The sequence below is a fragment of the Stegostoma tigrinum genome, unplaced genomic scaffold, assembly GCF_030684315.1.
Source record: "Stegostoma tigrinum isolate sSteTig4 unplaced genomic scaffold, sSteTig4.hap1 scaffold_224, whole genome shotgun sequence".
Lineage (NCBI taxonomy): Eukaryota > Metazoa > Chordata > Chondrichthyes > Orectolobiformes > Stegostomatidae > Stegostoma > Stegostoma tigrinum.
The window spans coordinates 85,001-105,145 of record NW_026728160.1 but is presented as its reverse complement, the minus strand read 5'-3'; the positions used below and the strand labels follow the sequence as shown (position 1 = coordinate 105,145).

The 20,145-nt window shown below is 44.4% G+C and overlaps 1 long non-coding RNA gene across 3 annotated transcripts in view; it reads right to left on the bottom strand.

Annotated features, from left to right (window-relative positions):
- Positions 1 to 9,039: 9,039 nt before the first annotated feature.
- LOC132207951 (uncharacterized) overlaps positions 9,040 to 20,145 on the bottom strand; it is a 35,519-nt gene continuing 24,413 nt past the window's right edge. For all 3 annotated transcript variants that reach the window (XR_009444034.1, XR_009444033.1, XR_009444032.1), the window contains exon 3: positions 9,040 to 9,130. This is a non-coding gene — a long non-coding RNA (uncharacterized LOC132207951). The remainder of the gene's footprint in view (positions 9,131 to 20,145) is intronic.

Sequence of the window (20,145 nt, the reverse complement as noted above, 5' to 3'; positions counted from 1 at the left end):
ACCTCACCTTTCTTGAGCCTCTGATGCTGCCTGCCCTGCTGTGTTCCTCCAGCTCCACAATGTGTTATCTCAGACACCAACATTGGCAGGTCTTACCATCTGGATAACTCATTCTCACCTTGCAACAAGTGATTTCTCGTCATTTTCTTTTCAGATTACGCATGTACATGTATATACATAAATATACATATAACACTTTTATGCCTGAACCACTAACCTAGAGGATATTTTAAAAGAGTCTCTTCATATCTGCATGCAAGAAAAATCATCAAGGTCATGACTTTCATTTTAGGAATAACTCGAACATTCAAAGTACTCACAGTCAGTGTCCCAGTTCCTTGACCAGTCAATTTGATGTGAATCTTTCTTCCAAGTGGAAACTATAACAGCAATTATATTTGAGAATCAAACTCTTCATTGCATCACCAATATTTCCTTGTCTGTTTGAAACGTAAGATAATGAAATCATCATGGACAGATTGGCCAACAATGTAATTTAATGTGTGTTATGGCAACTGAAAATCACAACCATTGAAGTGATCTTTAAAAAGCTGTTGTCATACAACAGAGCACTTTTTGAGGTGCAGTGATGAACATACTTCCTGAGATGCAAATAATATATGCCCAATTAATTCCAAAGAATAACTTGACAATTAAAAAGAAGCTAAAAATCTCTTTACATTGTGATGCTTGTCAGATTGCTATTAGTCAATGGAAATCGTTCAGAACAATTATTTATTCCCAGATGAAAACGAAGTGTATCCATTTCATTTTCACATTTCATTCAAGAGAGGAAAAAAAACACCCTTATGAATGCATTGTCAAACAAGAAGACTCACTAAAAAAGTTACTTGGCCCATTGAATTTCCTCCATCATTCTGTGAGGTCATTGTTGATCTCATGGCATTTGTCATGATCCAACATTTCCACCAAACCCTCCTTGTAGCTAACACATTCCAATCCAAGTAACATCCTGGTAAATCTCTGTTTCTCTGTCATGCCTTGTCTTACAAAATATTTTTGAGTCATCCACAAATTTAGCCACAGCACATGCACCTCTTTCCTCCAAGTCATTAATAAACAAGCACAAAAGCTGTGGTTCCTTCAGCGCGACCTCATTTCTTACTGACAAGCCAACCCTGGCATCTCTGTCCATTTGTATCAGACAGAATGGGAACTGAAGATGCTTCAGAATCCAAGGTAACAAAGTGTGGAGCTGGATGAACACAGTAGGATGAACACACAGAAGTAGAAGGGTCTCGGCCCGAAACGTCATCTTTTGTGCTCCTGAGATGCTGCTTGGCCTGCTCTGCTCATCCAGTTCCACACTTCCTTATCTCTGTCCATTTGCCTGTTCTTTCTATCGGACATGAATCATTGGATATTTCGTTCCTAACACTTACCCCTAACAACCTTGTCTCTGTGATACCCAGAGTGATGTATCTGTCAATTTCAATGCGCACCACAAACTCATTCACTTAGTTTCATACACTCCCTGCAATTAAATACAACATCTTCAGTCTGGCATTTACAACCACCCTTCTTAGCTGCTGCACCTGAAGTGAGAGTCATGAACATTTCCAAACTTTTTGTCCTATTACTTGCTCTGGAAACTTTGCTGAGCACTTACCAGCTTCTAACTTTTTCCATAATTTTCCATGCAACTGCGCTCACCCACTCCAGGCATTTTATTTTAGCGCCCTACCCCGAGACCTTGCTCTGTATTTTGCCAGGAGACTTGTCCCAATATGATTCTCGTCGAGCCGATACCACCAGAACAACTCCCTCCTTCCCCGTATCGATGCCAATGTCCCATGAATTCAAACACATTTCTGCCATGCCAACCTTTGAACAATGCATTTACATCTATAAATTATGCTCACACCGTGCCAAATTGCTCAGATCGTAATCCAGAGATTATTACCATTCTGGTTCTGCTTTCTCACCTCAGCACCTTGGCGCTCATAATCCCTCAGCAGAACCTCTTTCCTCTTTCTTCCATATCAATGGTACCTGTGTGGACCACGATAGCTGGATTTCTACTCCTCCCACTTCAAGTTCCTTTGTAGCCGAGATGGAATATCCTGAACCTGGGCACCAGGCAGGCAACACTACTTTCGAGACTCTCGATCCTCATCACAACGAACAGTGTTCATTCCCCAAACGAAACTACCTCTGATTATAACTACATTTCACTTTTTATCTCCTCTGGAATGTCCCCCTGTACCACAGTGCTACAGTCAGTTTACTCATCTTCCCTATACCCTGCACTCTCATCCACACAGGAAGAAAGAATCTCAAACCTGTTAGATAAGATCAAAGGCCAAGGTTCCTTCTGCACTACATCCTGGATCCTTCCACCTGCCCTGTTCTTTGTCACAGTCTCACGTCTCTGGCCACTGACCGAGTTTCAGCTAGTTAATCTAAGGTGTGTGACTGCCTCCTGAGGCACAGCATTCCCCGGTAACTGTCCCCCACATGATTTGTTGATTGGTAAAAACTGAGATTCCAGTTCATCAACCCTGAGCTGGAGTATGGGGTCTGACCACTACCCCGTCACGTAGGTATAAATCATCGTCTGGCCTGGCATCTCCATTTCAATTACTTTGATCTTAATTTGATTTGAAAACATTCTGGTCTTTTAGTTTGTAGCCTGTAAATATTTCTCCGATTTACTTGCAATCTGAAAGCTACCGATAATAGATTCTTAAACCAGAAGCGATCACCAACGAATGAGCCTGGTTCACCCTCCGGGTCCCTGATTCTGGCTTCAATTTACCCTGTCTCAAAAAAAAATGCTTACAAACTATCAGGCAAAAAAAGCAAGCAAATGGCACCTCTTACACTCTGCACTGACTTACCGCATTGCCACCAAGTTCCCCAAAATATATATTCACTTGGTGCATTTCACTCGAGATGTGATCTCTCCTTCCAGAACGTGCAAAGCATACTGATCCAAAGCAATATACTACCTTCAAAACCTCAGCTCTCAGCTTATTACTTTTGAGTACATTCTCAAATGCTTTCTCCAAGTCCAAACACAACACATTTACTGGTTTTCCTCTATTAATTCTCCTTCCAAAACTTCCTCCAAAAACCCAAACAAATTCGCCAGACATAATTTCTCTTTCAGCAGGCTATGGTGATTCTGTTTGATTAGATTCTGATTTTCCAAATGTTCTGCTATTATTTTCTTCATAGTTGATTGCCACATATTTCCAACAATAGATGTCAGGCTGTTTCGATTGTAGTTATCTTCTTTTTGCCTCTCTCCTTTTACAATAGGGACGTCACATCGGCATTTTTCCAGCCCTTGGATGCTTCTCTAGAATCTAAACCTTTTTGGGAATTTACAATCAATGCATATACCGACTCTGAAGCTCATTGTTTAGAATCTTAGAAAGTCAACCATCACGGCAAAGAGTCTAATCTGCTTTTACTCCATTAGATTGTCTATTGCTACTTCTCGAATGGTAGTGATGGTGTGGTAGTGATGTGTTTAATTCCTCCCTGTGTTCTGTAGTAATAAGGGGATCCTTGAAGTATCTTCCACTGTAAAGACTACCCTTCTCTCATTGTAGTTGTTTCTTGATTTAAAAATTAACCTGGCCATCTCAGCCGAGCATATAATTAATGGCATTACCTCTAAAACCTTCTCTGCTCAAGTGTTCAATAAATTGCTACAACCTGAAAGAAGTAATTCTTCCCTGAATTAATAGGCAACCAATTTGAAAATGTGGCCTCTGGTCGTAAAATCTTTCACAAATGGGAGTAATCTCTACGGATATACACTATCAAGCCTCTTTAGAATCTTACATGTCGAAAAAATAAGTTTTTTTCAATCTTATAAACTCCAATGAATGTAGCCCAACTTTCCTAAGCATAGCAATCCCCTCCGCCATTTCCGAAATCAACCCAGTCAACATGAGGTGTACGGCCTCCCCAGCACTCGCTCTGTGGCCGTACATGACTTGTAAGTTACCATCCTGCTGCTACGTCTCTACTTCTATTTACGATGCAGTCCTCCGTCCATCCGAACATACTACCCTTGAACACATGGGCTCTTTTCTTTTGAGACACCTTACGAGCTGTAGCTTATCAAATGCTTCGTTGAAATCTCAATGTCAACTGGTGGTCCTTCATCAGTAATGTTTGTTTCCTTCTCAAAGCACTGTAGCAAGTTTGTCAAGTATTATTTCCCCGTTATGAAAGGATGTTAACTCTGTAGGATGTTATAGCACACTCAGTACCCTGTTATTTCATCTTTCATTGCCGGCATGAACATCTACCCAGGTTGACCTAAATTGGCAACACTTGCTTACTATTTTGTCCAACTATCTTTGTAATAATGGTGTTATGTTCACAATCTTTCAATCCTCTGAGAATTTTCCACAATCTAAGGATTCTTGGAAGATTATCATCAGTGCCTCCATTGTATCTGTAGCTGCATTGTTCAACATGAGAGGATACAACTCATCACACCCCCTGGATATTTTCTCTACTGATTGCAGTCATGTTTGGAATTCTGTGCAGTGACATTCACTTTTAATAGTTTGCTAAATACTACCAGGAACAGAAATTGTGATCCAGCTGCAACTAAGCTAAAGCTTTCAGCACAGAAGAAAGTCTTTCAATTCATTATGACCCAAATAACTCCTGAAAAGGGCAATACAATTTGCCTCAGTCAATAAATGTTCTTTCTCCAACATCCTGAGATGCATTATCTGTATTTCTTCAAATTTACCACAGAATCTGTTTCAATCACCCTTTCAGCAATACGCATGACAACAATTCGGCATTCTTCGTCCCCCTGTAGCCTCTGTTGCACATGTGCATTGTTAGGTGATTATTTGTTTGTGTGCCTGCTTTTTTGCTCAAATGGATAAAGGTAAGTTCGTGTTCTTCTGTCATCAGAACTCTTGCCTCCTCACTCTCATCTTCCTTGTTTTATCCCTCTGCTGGAATATTTAATTTGTCGACATATCTGAAATATGTTGTCGAATGGATTGGGTTTTGTGCCATTGCATTCCCCAAAGCCCATCTACCCATCCTGTTGCTTGTTCTAACAGTTATTATCTTGCAGAGTGGAAAATGCAGTTTGAAAGCAATGGAACATTATTGATGAACAAGTTGATGCATAAATTGCTGCGATCTTCCAAACTACAAACTCACCTTCAATTCTTTCTCGGTCAGAGCATTATGCCAGCGCACATGAATCGTGTTCTCAATGGGACGTCCAAAACCATGGAATTGAATTTGCATGTTGATTTCTTCTTCCCTCTTCAGAAATGCAATGTCGTATCATGATGAAGCTTCCAAACAAATGATTGTGTCCTTCAATGAAGGGAAAAGTGACTTTTAGATTCATGGAAATATTTCAGTACTTCCACATGCATGAAATGCAAACATTCTCCCTGCATGCTGACCAAGTCCGCAAGACTAGGGCATGACCCAGTCTCATTTTATCCTATCTTTCTGATTTTACATGCCACGGGATAATCATTGCAGTGTAACAGAAATGTTGATCATGGAAATTTATCAGTGTTTTAATAAATAATGGCAAATTTTCAACATCTTGCAAGTGTATGAAGGCTCAATCTCATGACACCTTGCCTGCTGCACAAAGACATTCTTACACTGCTTTGAGTGTTAGGGCTCAAACAAAACACAATCATTACACAAATGCATCAACACGCTACTTTCAATAGGATCTGGCGCAGGTTTGGAGGGCCGAAGCGCCTGTTCCTGTGCTGTAATTTTCTTTGTTCTTTGACCAGATAAAAAGGAAAAGGGAGGTGTATAACAGTCATCAAGGGAACAAGAGTCCCTGGGGACGCACTAACGTCAACCAGGCCAACATCCCCAGCACTGAGGCACTGACCATCCTCGATCAGCTACAATGGGCTGGACACTTCATCTGTATGACTGACACGAGACTCTCCGCATGTTCTCATCACAGCTTCAAAAAAGCAGGCGAGACCCAGATGTGCAGAGGAAGAACTCGGTGATAAACTCAAGTCCTCAATGGTGAAGTGCGACATTCCTGCAGACACCTGGGAATCGCCGGTCTCAGACGGCCCAAAGCCTGAAGAGCACCTGGGAAGGCATCAAACACTTTGAGGCTTGCCTTTGGAAGCAGCGGAAGCCATGCAGCCACACCAACACCTCCCTCACCCCTTCCCACGACTGCCTTCTGCCCCGAGTGCAACAGAGCCGACGGTAGCTGCATCGGTCTGTACAGCCGGCGGTCAATTCAGCCTGAGAGTGGGAGAGTGTCATCCATATCTGCGAGAAACCACCATGATGATGATGTATAGTGTGCAGGGGCATCTCGTCATAGCAATTCAGAGAACAAATACAGGGCAACAGAACGCTGGTGACCAAGATTAGGATGAGGGAGAATCTCAAAATCTTCTACAAGTGTCTCAGAGGGAAAGAGAAAACCCAGGGAAAACCAGGTCTCATTAGGGATGAAGAGGCAAATGAATGGTTTGAACTGGAGGGCAATGTCAGGTGTTAAACGAGAATTTCACATCAGCTTTTACATGTGAGATGGAGCACACAATTCTCGGACAGAATTAACAGAGACTGGGGAGATGTTAGGTGTTTTGGTGAATTTAAAATTGGACAAATCCCAGGTTTGGATGAGGTGTATGCCACGATGCCCAGGGAGATGAGAGAAAACATTCCACTCGCCCTCATACAGAGATTTCAAAAGTACCAAAGGACTGGAGAACAGGTAACATAGTTCCACTTATCAAAATGCGTGACAAACATAAAGCAGAGTATTACAGACTGGTGAGTATCACATCAGTAGAGAGGAAAATATTGGAGAAAATCCTGAACGGCAGACTTAATTTCCATTTCAAGAAGTGGGGTCTGATCAGCGACCGTCAGCATAGCTTTGTCAGAGGGAGGTCACGCCTCACAAACTTAGATGATTCTTTCAAAGAGGTGACGGAGTGTGCAGATGGGAGTTGATGTAATGAAAATAGATTTCAGCAAAGACTTGGACAGGGTCCCAAATGGGAGCGTGGCAAAGAAGGTAAAGCTCGGGGGGTCCAGGAAAATACAGCAAGTTGAATCCAAAGTTACAGATTGGTCAAATGGGCAGGTCAACGGTAGATGGAATGTTAACCCTGATCAATAAGGCAATTTGGACAAACTAACAAGGCAAGGAATCATTCAAAGAAATGCCAGGACACTAGGAAGATCAGAGGAATGGTGTGATCTTGGGGTGCTTGTCCACAGATTCCTGAACATGGAATGGCAGCTTAAAAGGACAGTTCAGAAAGCACATGGCTCAAGAGCTGTACAGGACTTTGGTTAGGCCCCAGCTGAAGTGCTCAGTGCAGTTCTAGTCTCTCCATTATAGAAAGGAGGTGTTTGCATTTGAGCATGTGTGGAGGACATTCATCAGGATGTTCTGAGGGGGTGAAGCATTTTAACTCGATGGAGAGTCTGGATAAGTTTGCGTTAGCAATAACTGCTAATGCTGGAGTCTGAGATCACACAGTGTGGAGCTGGAGAAACACTGCAGGCCAGGCAGCATCACTGTTGCCGATCTCTGATCAAAGGTCTAGGCCTGAAACATCAGCTTTTGTACTCCCGAGATGCTGCTTGGCCTGTTGTGTTCAGCCAGCTCCACACTTTGTTCTCTTGGATTCTCCAGCATCTGCAGTTCCCATTGTATCTAGCATCACTGTTTTATCTGGATAAGGTTGGCTTGTTTTCTTTCGAGTAGAGAAGGTTGAAGGAGGTCCTGAAAAAATTGTTTCGATTAATATGGGTAGGGGCGAGGTAAAAAGAAGGTCCATAATAGGGTCGGTCGGGGGGCGGTGGTGGGAGAGGAAGAGATACATACATTTAAGCTAAAAGCTCAGAAGGAATTTCAGGAAAGAAAAGACACCCAGAAGGTGCTGGGGGGTTGGAATTCATTGTCTGGGACTTCAGTTGAGGTGGATAATCTTTTCACATTAAAGAAAAAGGGTTGGTACAGCACGTAAAATGAAATAACATTCAAGGCAATTGGCCTATTGCTAGAACATGAGCCGAATGTCAACTTAGTGTGGTTTCAGTGGTTACAGACACAATGGAATGAAGTGCTTGTTCAATTCTGTAGAATTCTCTGATTCTATGATTCTGGAGCAGGGGACAGTGAGTGGACAGCACGGGACAGTTCACCTATCTTTTCTTTTATCCATCTTCTATCTGCCTCCCAACTTCTCCCTATTTTTTACGGAATCCCCTTCTCCTCCCCCATTTTTGAAGAAGGGTCTCGACCCGAAACGTCAGCTTTCTTGCTTCTCTGATGCTGCTCGGCTCGCTGTGTTCATCCAGTTCGACACCTTGCTCTCTCAGATTCTCCAGCATTGGCAAGTTCCTACTATCTCTTGAGGAAACTTACTTGTTTTTGCACCCAAACTGTGGTGAGAATGTGGAACGCATCGACTGTGTGGGTGGTAGAGGCAGAAAGCATGATAACATTTAACAAGTCTGTGATTGGGCATTTGCGATGCCAAGGCAAACAAGGCTCTGGGTCGAGTGCTGGGAAATGTGATGAGAATAGTTCGGGACTTGCATCTTGTGAGGGCACATACAATTTGCTGAAGGGTCTGTTCCATTACCATAGCACTCTATTATGCTGTCCCTCAATGATCCTGTGACAAGCAAGTGAAGGTTTACAGAAACAGGTACTTTTCAAGGACAATGCCAAAAGGAAAAGTGATGCACAGTCCAAGTGCATGTAAGAATTTAACAAAGGATTAACACCATTGAAGAACTGGTATTTGTGCCAATGCACCAAACCTGCAGATGAAAATGCAGTGTCCAGTTTGATTGCAAACAGCATCAACCACCAGTTAGTAACATGATCAATGGAAATATCTGAATGCCTGCTGTTGTGATCTCAAGCATTTACCTGCGTCGAGTGAAATCCACCACCATAGTTCTGTTGCATCGTTAGCCACCTCGCAATCGGTGTTGCATAGTCAATATCATTCCTTGACAATGCTTGAAGCAAGGCATAAGCAGTGGGTTCCACAGTCATCGCAAAAGCCTCTGCTGCTTCAATTGGATACGGCTTCTCGTCCTCCAACCATGGAGGTTTTCCAGTTACCGACATCAGAATCTGTCATTTGAGAAAGGGATTAGCTGAGAATAAAGTTTACATCATATAGATTTTTGTTTGCATTTCACCAACACAACAATGGTTTTCTGGTCAAGATCCACCATTGTCTCACCACTGATGTCTATAACATTCTCCATACTTCCCGCTCAGTGATGGGTCCTTTTGTTTGGGAAAAATAGGCACCTTCAAATGCAAATGAATCAAGATGAGCTTCAGTTTCTCATCAGGCTACATGGCAGTTATTACAAGATGTTACGAACAAAAGGTGAAGAGGCAGATGAAACCATTCATAGCATCAGTCTGGATGATCTTCTTGCCCTCATCCTGAGGAGGCAGCACAGATCTTAACTTACACGCAATTCAAGTTATTTCATGCAATGACAAGACTGAATGTTCTGGATACTGCAAATGCCATGGCACCTGGCAGCATCTGACAAACTGTATTGGAACAATGTGCCCCAAGGTCAGCACACCAACAGTAAATGTTTTCCAGTACATTTTTAAACACTTGCGACACTCACATTTCAGAGAAAGATGACCTATCATGTAATAGTCAGACAAATTGTGCTGACCAATTATGGCCTCAATGTATTCTCAATCATCAGCAAAGTAATGCAACATCTGGATGACCGTGCTGTCAAACAGCTGCACACTAAGGTTCAGTTTACTTTTCGTCATGCCACACTTCTCGTAACCTCATTCAGGAGTTACCACAAATATGATCAGCGATCCTGAGCTTGAAAAGGAAGGAAAGTGCAATCTGTCATTTCCACCAAGGCAACTTCTGATTGAATGTGGTGTGAAGCAGAGGAATAGAAAATTGAGTCAGTGGCATTCACTGGATACCTGCACTGGTTGAAGTCATGTCTTCATTTGAACCAAATTGGAGACATGAATGTTCATTGAATATTGTCCAGGTGTCCAGCAGAATTCATGACTTTTCCAACAGTGAAATCAACAATGAGAAAATACAGTGAGACTTGGACAACGATCAGGCTGGGCCTGATAAATGATAAGTAACATTTGCACCACACAAGTGCTAAGCAGCAATCAGCTCCAACAAGAGAGAATATGACCATATCACAAAATTCCATGTCCTTACCTGAACATCATCCTTACATTTATTTTTAAATGTACAAGTGCTATCCAAGCCATGCAGGGCTATGGGCCAGGTGTTGGAAATGAGGTCAGAAAAATTCACTGCTTCTCTTTGACTGTCACAGAATCCGTGAGCTTAAGAATTTAATTCTCCTGTATTGTAGACTACTGAGGTGCTTGGCTATCCACTTCATCAAGGTTAACACTGATCTAAAACTAAACTGGGTCAGTTATCTAATCAGCAGTAGCCAGGTCCGTGGTACAAACCGCCCTGCTGTGGAACAGGGTCAGGCAAATCCAAGTGAGTGATTGTGGTTGGAGGCTCATTCGTTGGGGGCATGGTGTCTGTCGCCACATTTGAGACAGCAGGGCTGTGTGTTGCTTCCCTGGTGCAAAGGTCAAGGACATCTCTGAGTGGTTGCAACAAATTCTTAAGGGGGAGGGTGAGCAGCCAGAGGCCATTGTCCACATTGGTACCAATGACGTAGGAAGAAAGAGGGATGTGATCCTGTGGACTGTGTACAAGGAGTTAGCAAAGAGGCTGAAAGGCAGGGCCTAGAGGGTAATAGTTACTGGGTTACTACCAGAGCCACATGTTCGTGAGCTAAATTATACAAAGATAGGTGAGATGAATGCATGGTTAAGGAGCTGGTACAGGGGCCAGGGTTTCAAGTTCATGGATAACTGGGTCCACTTCTTCGGCAAGGGGTGACCTGTGTAAGAGGGATGGGTTGCACCTGAACTGAACGGGAACAAATATCTTCACACGGAGGTTTGCTAGTGCTACTTAGGATGATTTAAAGGCTGGCAGGCAGCTGGAAACGAGAGCAGCAGGTCAGCAAGTCGATGAATTGATAGCAGGTACATGTTAGGACCAATAAATCAGAAAAGAATGGCAGTCAGACACAGGTACATGAACATGATGGCACAAACAAGCTGACCTATGTTTCTTTCACTGCAAGGAGTATTATAGCTAAGGCAAATGAGCTTAGAGCCTGGATCAGTACATGGGACTCTGATGTTGAGGCCATTACATGGGTTTGGTTGAGACAGAGACCGGACTGGTTGCTCAATGTTCCAGGGTTTCATTGTTTTCGACAAGATAGAGGGGAAGGTAAAAGAAGGAGGTGCTCTCCTAACCTGTGGGAAATATTACATCTGTACCTAGAAAGGATATTCTGGAGGGCTTGCCCACTGAGGCAATAGAGGTCGCGTTCAAAATTAAGACAGACACAATCACTCTGATCAGATTAAATTAATAGCCTGCTCCCCTGTTGCCACTGACACACTGAGGAACAAATATGTAGGCAGCTTGTGAAATGATGCACTAACTCAGAGTTGTCACAGTCAGTGAATTTAACCTCCACGGTATTGACTGGGACTCCCTTACAACAAGAGTTTAAATGAGGCTGAATTTGTTTAGTCTATCCAAGAGAGTTTCTTGACACAGTATATGGATAGAAGATGGGCCATGCTGGACTTTGTCCTGGTCAGGTAACTGGTGAGAAGGGTGGGAAAGCATTTTGGAAATAGTGATCACAACTCCTTCAATTTTAAGATTGCTATGAAGAAGGATAAGTCAGGACCTTGGGGGAAGAGTAAATTATATCAATTTTAGGTAGGAGCTGGGGAGTGTTAATTGGGGGGAGCTGTCACATTTGCCACATGGGAATTGTTTGAAGGCCTGCTTATGAGTTTAGGATCAGGAAGGAGGAAGGACAAGGATGGCAAGGTAAAAGACCCTTGGATAATTGGGGAGGTTGTGAAGTTAGTCAAATGGGCAAAAAACAGAAATATGTCAGGTTTTGGAAGCTAAAATCGAACAGGGCCGACATAAAGAAAGCAGAAAAAGAAAGGGTGATGAAATGACCTTGGCAAGGAGGGTTAAAGGAAATCCCAAGGCATTCGATGCATACATCAAAAACAAGGGGATAAATAGTGAGAAAGTAGGACCATTCAGGATAAAGGAGGGAACTTGTGTACGGAAGCAGAGGATATGGGCAAGATCCGAAATGAGGACTGTGCATCACTATTCACTCAGGCGAAGGGTGTGGAGGATAGTGGGATTTGTGTGGAGCATGCTCATATGACAACAGCATTTTGAGATCAAGAAAGAGCATTAAGGTGGATAAGTCCTCAGGACCCAATGGTATCTACTCAAGGATTTTGAGCGAGGTGAGAGAGGAGATTGTCGGGGCATTCAGCAATATCTTTGTATCCTTAGTCGCCACTGGAGGGGTACTGGAGGACGAGCAAGTTGCTAAATGTTCTTCTTCTGTTCAAGAAGGTAAATAGGATCAATCCAGGAAACTATAGACTAGAGAGTCTCTCATCATTCATTGGGAAGCTATTGGAGAGAATTCTTAGGGATTGTATTTACCTGTATTTGGAACAGCATTGCCCAATTAGGGACAGTCAGCATGGCTTTGTGCAGGGCAGGTCATGTCTTACTAACTTGATTGAATTTTTTGAGGAGGTAACTAATGTGATCATTGAAGGTAGAGTGGTGGATATTGTTGACATGGATGTTAGCAAGGCTTTCAACAAGGTGCTTCACCGTAGGATCATCCAGAAGATTAAGATCCATGGGGTCCGTGGTCACTTATCTGCTTGGATTCACAACTGGCTTGCCCAGAGAAGGCAGAGGGTGGTGGTGGAAACGTGCTTTTTAGGCTGCAGATCCAGGACTATTGTGTTCTGCAGGGATCTGTACGGGGACCTCTGCTGTTGTGGTATATATCTAAAATGACTGAGGTGACAAGATAGATGGATGGGTTAGTAAGTTTTTAGACGATAGAATGATTGGTAGAGTGGTAGTTAGGGTAGAAAGTCATAAAAGGATACAGAAGGATACAGGTCCGTTGCAGAAATGGCAAGTGAATTTTAATCCATTAAGTGTGAAGTGCTCCACTTTGGGAAATTAAATGTTAAGGAAAAATATACAGTTAATGGCAGGACCCTGAGCAGCATTTGTGTATACAGGGATCTTGGGATTCAGTTCATCGCTCCCCGAAAGGGGCCACACAAGTTGATAGAGTGGCAAAGAAGACGCATGGCATGCTTGCCTTTATTAGTTCGGGAATCAAGCACAAGAATCAGGATGTCATGTTCCAGCTTTAGAACACTTTGGTTAGGCCTTAAGTATTGCACTCTTAAGAATTGTATCCAATTCTGGTCATCATGTTACAGGAAGGACGTGGAGGTTTTGAATAGGGTGCAAAAGAGGTTGCCTGGATTTGAGGGCTTGAGCTAGAAAGGAGAGGCTGGAAAGACTCAGGCTGTTTTCTCTGCAGTGGCAGAGGTTGAGGGAAGACTTGATAGAGGTTTACAAATTTGTGACATGCATGGACAGATTCTGACTGTAACCCTTCTCCCAGATGTGAAATGTCTAAAACTGGGGGCATGTACTTAAGGTGAGAGGGGGAAAGTTCAAAGGAGATGTCAGAGACAATTCTTATATACAGAGTGGTAGGAGTCTGAAAAGCACTGCCGGGGTGGCTGTGGAAGCAGATACAATAGGGCCGTTTAAGACACTTTTATATACGTACATGAATATACAAGGAATGTAGGGATATGAATCAAGGACATTCAGAAGGCTTTAGCTAAATTTGGCATCATGTTTAGCACAACAGTGCATGCCAAAGGGCCTGTTCCTCTGCTGAAGTGTTCTTGGATCTATGTTCATCAATGTGACTGGAACCGTAGATCAGAGACAATAGATTCTACAGCAAGTAACTCACTTTGGACTTCTCAACATCTGTCCACTGCCGATAAACTCCAAATCCGGGTGTCAATGAAATACTCTTCACTCAGCTGAACGAGTGCGACTCCGACAACACTATCGATAAACGACAGCAATGCAATCAAATCATCCCACTGATTGATCCCCCTTCTTACGTAAGGATATAGGAAAACAGGTAGGCCATTCAAACCTTCAAACACTTTCTACCATCCAATGAGATTATAACTTAATTGCGGCCTACCTCCATATTGCCTTTGGTCCATATCCCTCAATACTGTTTTTCCTTTCGGTCGAACTGAAAATTTACAATTAACAATGGATCGAGAATGAACTGTTGTTTGAGATGGGGAGTTACAACGAGACAATGCACCAATTCATCAAACTCCTTCCACAGTACCTGATAATTGTGTGAACCCTACCACCCAAAAATATTTAAACAGCAGCTCCAGAATCTGCATGTTCCCTGTCAAAATCAGCAGAATCCTGATCTGGAACTGTATGACTGTTACTTCATTTCCACTGAGTAAAAGCAATTCATCTCCTGTCCTCAGTATTTCATTAATATATTCATACCACGTGCATTGCAGCTATTCAACAGGCCAATTCTCCACAACCTTCTCAACAGCAATTCTGGATGGATAGCAAATGCAGCCCAAGAAAGCAACATCAATGACATGCTCGTGAATTTTAAAAATTATCATGACAATATTTGCGGATTATAACAAATCTCAGACTTCATGACGTCAAAAAATCCATTCTCCCCCTCTCCCCACTGCTTGGATGTGCATTCATGATTGTGATTTACAAAGAACAGCAACTAATTTGAAACAATTCACTTGCAAAAATAGAACAGAAATCTAGTTTTGTGCAAAACCGATGCGAAACAGATAGTAGCGGATCGCCAAGGGGACTGTTGGAGAATGCAGAATATAGACAGATTGGAGAGTTAGGTGGAGAAATGGCAGATGGAGTTCAATCCGGGCAAATGCGAGGTGATGCATTTTGGAAGATCCAATTCAAGAGCGAACTGTACGGGAAATGGAAAAGCCCTGGGGAAAATGGATGCACAGAGAAATCTGGGTGTTCAGGTCCATTGCACCCAGACGGTGGCAACGCAGGTCAATAGAGTGGTCAAGAAGGCATACGGCATGCTTTCATTCATCAGACGGGGTATCAAGGATAAGAGTTGGCACGCCATGTTACAGTTTTATGGGACTTGGGTTCACATTTGGAATATGGCGTACAGTTCTGGTCGCCACATTACCAATAGGACGTGAATGCTTTGGAGATGGTGCGGAGGAGGTTCACCAGGATGTTACCTGGTATGGAGGGCACTAGCTCTGAACAGAGGTTGAGTAGATTGGGATTATTTACATGAGAAAGACGGAGATTGAAGGGGGGGGGCCTGATTGATGTCGACAAAATCATGAGAAGTATAGACAGGGTGGATAGCAAGAAGCTTTCTATCTCAGAGTGGGGGGACTCAATTACTAGACGTCACAATTTCAAGGTGAGAGGGGAAAAGTTGAAGGCATATGAGTGGAAAGTTCTTTATGCAGAGAGTCGTGGGTGCCTGAAACGCGTTGTCAACGCAGGCGTTCGAGGCGGCACAATAGCGTCATTTAAGATGTATCTAGACAGAAACATGAATGGGCAGGGAGCAAAGGGAACAGATCCTTGGAAAATAGGCGACAGGTTTACATAAAGGATCTGGAATGGCGCAAGCTTGGAGGGCCAAAGGGCCTGTTCCTGTGCTGTAATTTTCTTTGTTCTTTTCCTCTTTGAAACACTTTGAAGGCTGGCTATCAGCTAGACAACAGCAGCGATCCCTGGGATTCGTCATTAGAAACATGAAGGAGTTTCCAACATCAATTGGAGAGAGAGCGTATATGAAGATTCAAGTCACTATTTCATCTACAACTTTCCACTCACACCGGAGCAATGCCCTTTCAGAACTACAGTGCATGTTAGTCCAGAACATGCTGCACTCAAGCCACTTCCATTTTTCCACTTCCTGAACTACAATTTGATCCCTTCATTTCCTGCTTTGTTTGCTTTTATGTTTTTCTAGTCTTGAAGATTTCTACAGTACAAATTTACAGTTGCCCTATTATAGGAAGGATATTTTTAAGCAAGAGTGGGCACAGAAGAAATTTACCAGCTCGTTGCTGAGCATGGAAGGTTTCAGTGATAAAGGAAGGTTGGGTCAGCTGCAACTTTTTTCACTGGAGCAAAGGGGGATGAAAGGTGACCTGATCGACGTTAATAAATAGGACAAGGCTGGAGGGATATGGGCCAGGAAGAGGCAGTTGGGACTAGTTTAGTTTGGGATTATGTTGGACCTAAGGGCCCATTTCCACGCTGTACGACTATGACTCTATAAAATAGGCTGACAAGGTCAAGTAGCACATACCGTACCAAAACGAGAAAAAAAAAAGCACAGCATCCCCCTCAAATTACATCTCACCACAGGACAAGTTAAGGCCAGGCTACTACATAGAACAAACATCAACACTGCATCTCAAACCTCCACTGGAATTGAATAGTTTTGCATTTATCTTGATAAGTGAAACCACATTCTGTTCTCCAACCCTCTGGTACTTCCCTTGTGAGAGGAATTGAAAAACTGGTCAGGGCCACTGAGATTTTCTTTCTGAGGTAACAAGGTGCAGAGCTGGATGAAAACAGCCGGCCAAGCAGCATCAGAGGAACAGGAAGGCTGACGTTTCAGGCCTAGACACTTCTTCAGAAATGGGGGAGGGAGGGGGGGTTCGGAAATAAATAGGGAGAGAGCGGGAGGCGGATAGAAGTTGGATAAAGGAAAAGATAGGTGGACAGGAGACAGACAGGTCAAAGAGGCAGGGATGGAGTGCAGGTGGGAAGTTAGGGAGCAGACAGGGCAGTCCAGATAGGACGAACAGGTCAAGGGGGCGGGAAGAGGTTAGTCGGTAGGAGGTGGGGGTGGGGGTGGGGCTTGAGGTGGCAGGATGGAATAGGTGGGTTGGTTTTGGGTTGCGGGAGCAGGAGGGGAGATTTTGAAGCTTGTGAAGTCCACATTGATACCACTGAGCTGCGGGGTTCCCAAGCGGAATATGAGGCGCTGCTCCTGCAATCTTCAGGTGGCACTGCAGGAGACCCAGGATGGACATGTAATCTGAGTATTGGGAGGGAGAGGTGAAACGGTTCGCGACTGGTAGGTGCAGTTCTTTCGTGCATCGGTGACTTGCAAAGGTCCCGAAGCCTCCGCTTGGTTTCCCCGATGTAGAGGGGGCCACAATGGGAACAGCGAATACAGTATATCACATGAGCAGATGTGCAGGTGAACATCTGCTTGATGTGGAATTTCTTCTTGGGGCCTGGGATGGGGGTGAGGGGGGAGGTATCGAGACAGGTGAAGCACTTCCTGCAGTTGCAGGAACAAGTGCCGCGTGTACGGGGTGCTGGGGGGGAGTGTGGAGTGCATAAGGGAGTCACCTAAGGGTGGGGAGGGAAAAAATGTCTTTGGTGGTGGGGTCAGAGTGCAGATGGCAGAAGGGGTGAGGGGTGAGTTGTGGGAAATGCGGGTGACCCGGTCGAGGGTGTTTTCGACCACTGCGGGGGGTGGGGGGCGGGGGGGGGGGGGGGTGGTGGAGTTGCGGTCCTTGAAAACTAAAACTTCTCTTTCAAATCCTCCCACCTCCTACAGACAAAGTGGGTGGCCAGGGTATCCACATGGGCCCAAGCTATGCCTGCCTCTTTGCAGGTTACATGGAACGATCCCTCTTCCATACCTACACTGGCCCTAAACCCCACCTCTTCCTCCGTTACATTGATGACTGTATCGGCGCCACTAATGTGGTAGCTGCATCCGCTGTTCCCATTGTGGCCTCCTCAACATCACGGAAACCAAGCGGAGGCTTGGGGACCGCTTTGCACATCACCTATGCTCACTTCACACTAAGCAACTCTCCCTCGCAGTCCTCAGATGACATGTCCATGCTGGGCCTCCTGCAGTGCCGCAATGATGCCACCCGAAGGTTGCAGGAAGGGCACTTCATATTCTGCTTGGGAACCCTGCAGCCCAATGCTATCAATGTGGACTTCACAAGCTTCAAAATCACCCCTCCCCACAACTGCATCCCAAAACCAGCCCAGCTCATCCCCGCCTCCCGAACCTGTCTTTTCTCCCTCCTATCCCCTCCTCCCACATCAAGCCCCACCACCATCTCCTATCCTCTTGATCTTTGGCCTTGATCTTTGAGTCCTCATTTTCTACAGATTTAGTACCAGAGGGCTGCAAATGTTGTGCCCTTGTTCAAGAAGGGCAGGAGAGATGACCCAGGTGATTATAGACCAGTGAGCCTTACGTCTGTTGTCGGTAAAGTTTTGCAAAGGATGAGAAGAGATTTAGGATTTCTAAACATCAAGCAAGCACCAATTTGATTGGAGATCGTCAACATGGATTCGTCAAGGGCAGGTCGTGTCTCACAAACCTCACTGAGTTTTCAGAAGGTGACCAAGCATGTGGACGAGGGAAGGGCCGTTGACGTGGTGTACACGGTCTTCAGGAAAGCCTTTGATAAGGTTCCACGTGGTCGGCTATTGGAGCAAATATGGACGCATGGGATTGAGGGACATTTAGCAGTTTGGATGAGAAACTGGCTTTCTGTAAGAAGGCAACTAGTGGTGGTTGATGGAAAATATTCAGCCTGGAGTCAATTCGCTCGTGGTGTGCACAAGGATTTGTTTTGGGACCACTGCTGTTTGTCATTTTTATAAATGATTTGGATGCAGGCACAGGTGGATGGATTACTCAGTTTGCAGGTGACACTGAAGTTGGTGGAGTGGTGGGCAGTGTGGAAGAACGTCGCAGGTTGCAGGGAGACTTGGATAAACGGCAGAATTGGGCTGAAAGGTGGCAAATGGAGTTCAATGTGGATAAATGTGAGGTGATTCACTTTGGGAAGAATAATAGGAAGGCAGAATACTGGGTCAATGCAAAGATTCTGGGCAGTGTGGATGTGCAGAGGGATCTTGGTGTCTATCTACATAGATCCCTGAAAGTTGCCACCCAGGTTGATGGTGCTGTTAAGAGGGCTTACAGTGCGTTAGGTTTCATTGGGAGAGGGAATGAGTTCTGGAGCCAAGATGTCACACTGCAACTGTACAAAATGCTAGTGCGGTCTCATTTTGGAATATTGCGTGCAGTTCTGGTCGCCCCATTACAGGAAGGATGTGGAAGCATTGGAAAAGGTGCAGAGGAGATTTACCAGGATGTTGCCTGGTCTGGAGCAAAGGCCTTATGAAGAAAGGCTGAGGGGCTTGGTCAGTTCTCATTGGAGAGGAGAAGACTAAGAGGGGATTCAAGAAACACATACAAGATGATCAGAGGATTAGATAGGGTGGAGAGTGAGAGTCTTTTTCCGAGGACGATGACATCAGCTGGTTGAGGGCCAGTGGGGCCATAGCTACAATTTGAGGGGTGATAGATTTAAGACAGCTGTCAGAGGCAGGTTCTTTCCTCAGAGAGTGCTAAGGGCATGGAACGCCCTGCCTGCCAATGTAGTTAACTCAGCCACATTAGGGGCATTTAAACAGTCCTTGGATAAGCATATGGATGATGAAGGGATAGTGTCGGGGGATGGGCTTCGATTAGTTCACAGGTCAGCGCAACATCAAGGACCGAAGGGCCTGTTCTGCACTGTATTGCTCTATGTTCTAACTCCCCACCTGCACTCTTCTTCAGTGGTTCCATCCCCGCCTCTTTGAACTGTCTGTCTCCTCTCCACCTATCTTCGATCCGCCTCCACTTCTCTCCCTATTTATTTCAGAATCCCCTTCCCCTGCCCCATTTCTGAAGAAGGGTCTAGATTCAAAACATCAGCCGTCCTGTTCCTCTGATGCTGCTTGGCCTGCTGCGCTCATCCAGCTCTACACCTCCTTACCTCAGATTCTCCGGCATCTGCAGTTGCTACTATCTCTGAAGAGATTTTCTTTCTCTTCTCCCACAGCAGTCTTGGAAACAACACATCTGGGCGTGGGGATTTGTTCACTTTTAAACCAGCCAAAAATTTCAGTTTCACACTGCATCTTCCTGCTTTATAGACATGAATGCTTCTCCTTGAAGGGAGAGCCGATGGGAGGGACTTGTCTACTGTATCAATGCCCTTCAGTTCCGAACACAGATTGCTCCCTC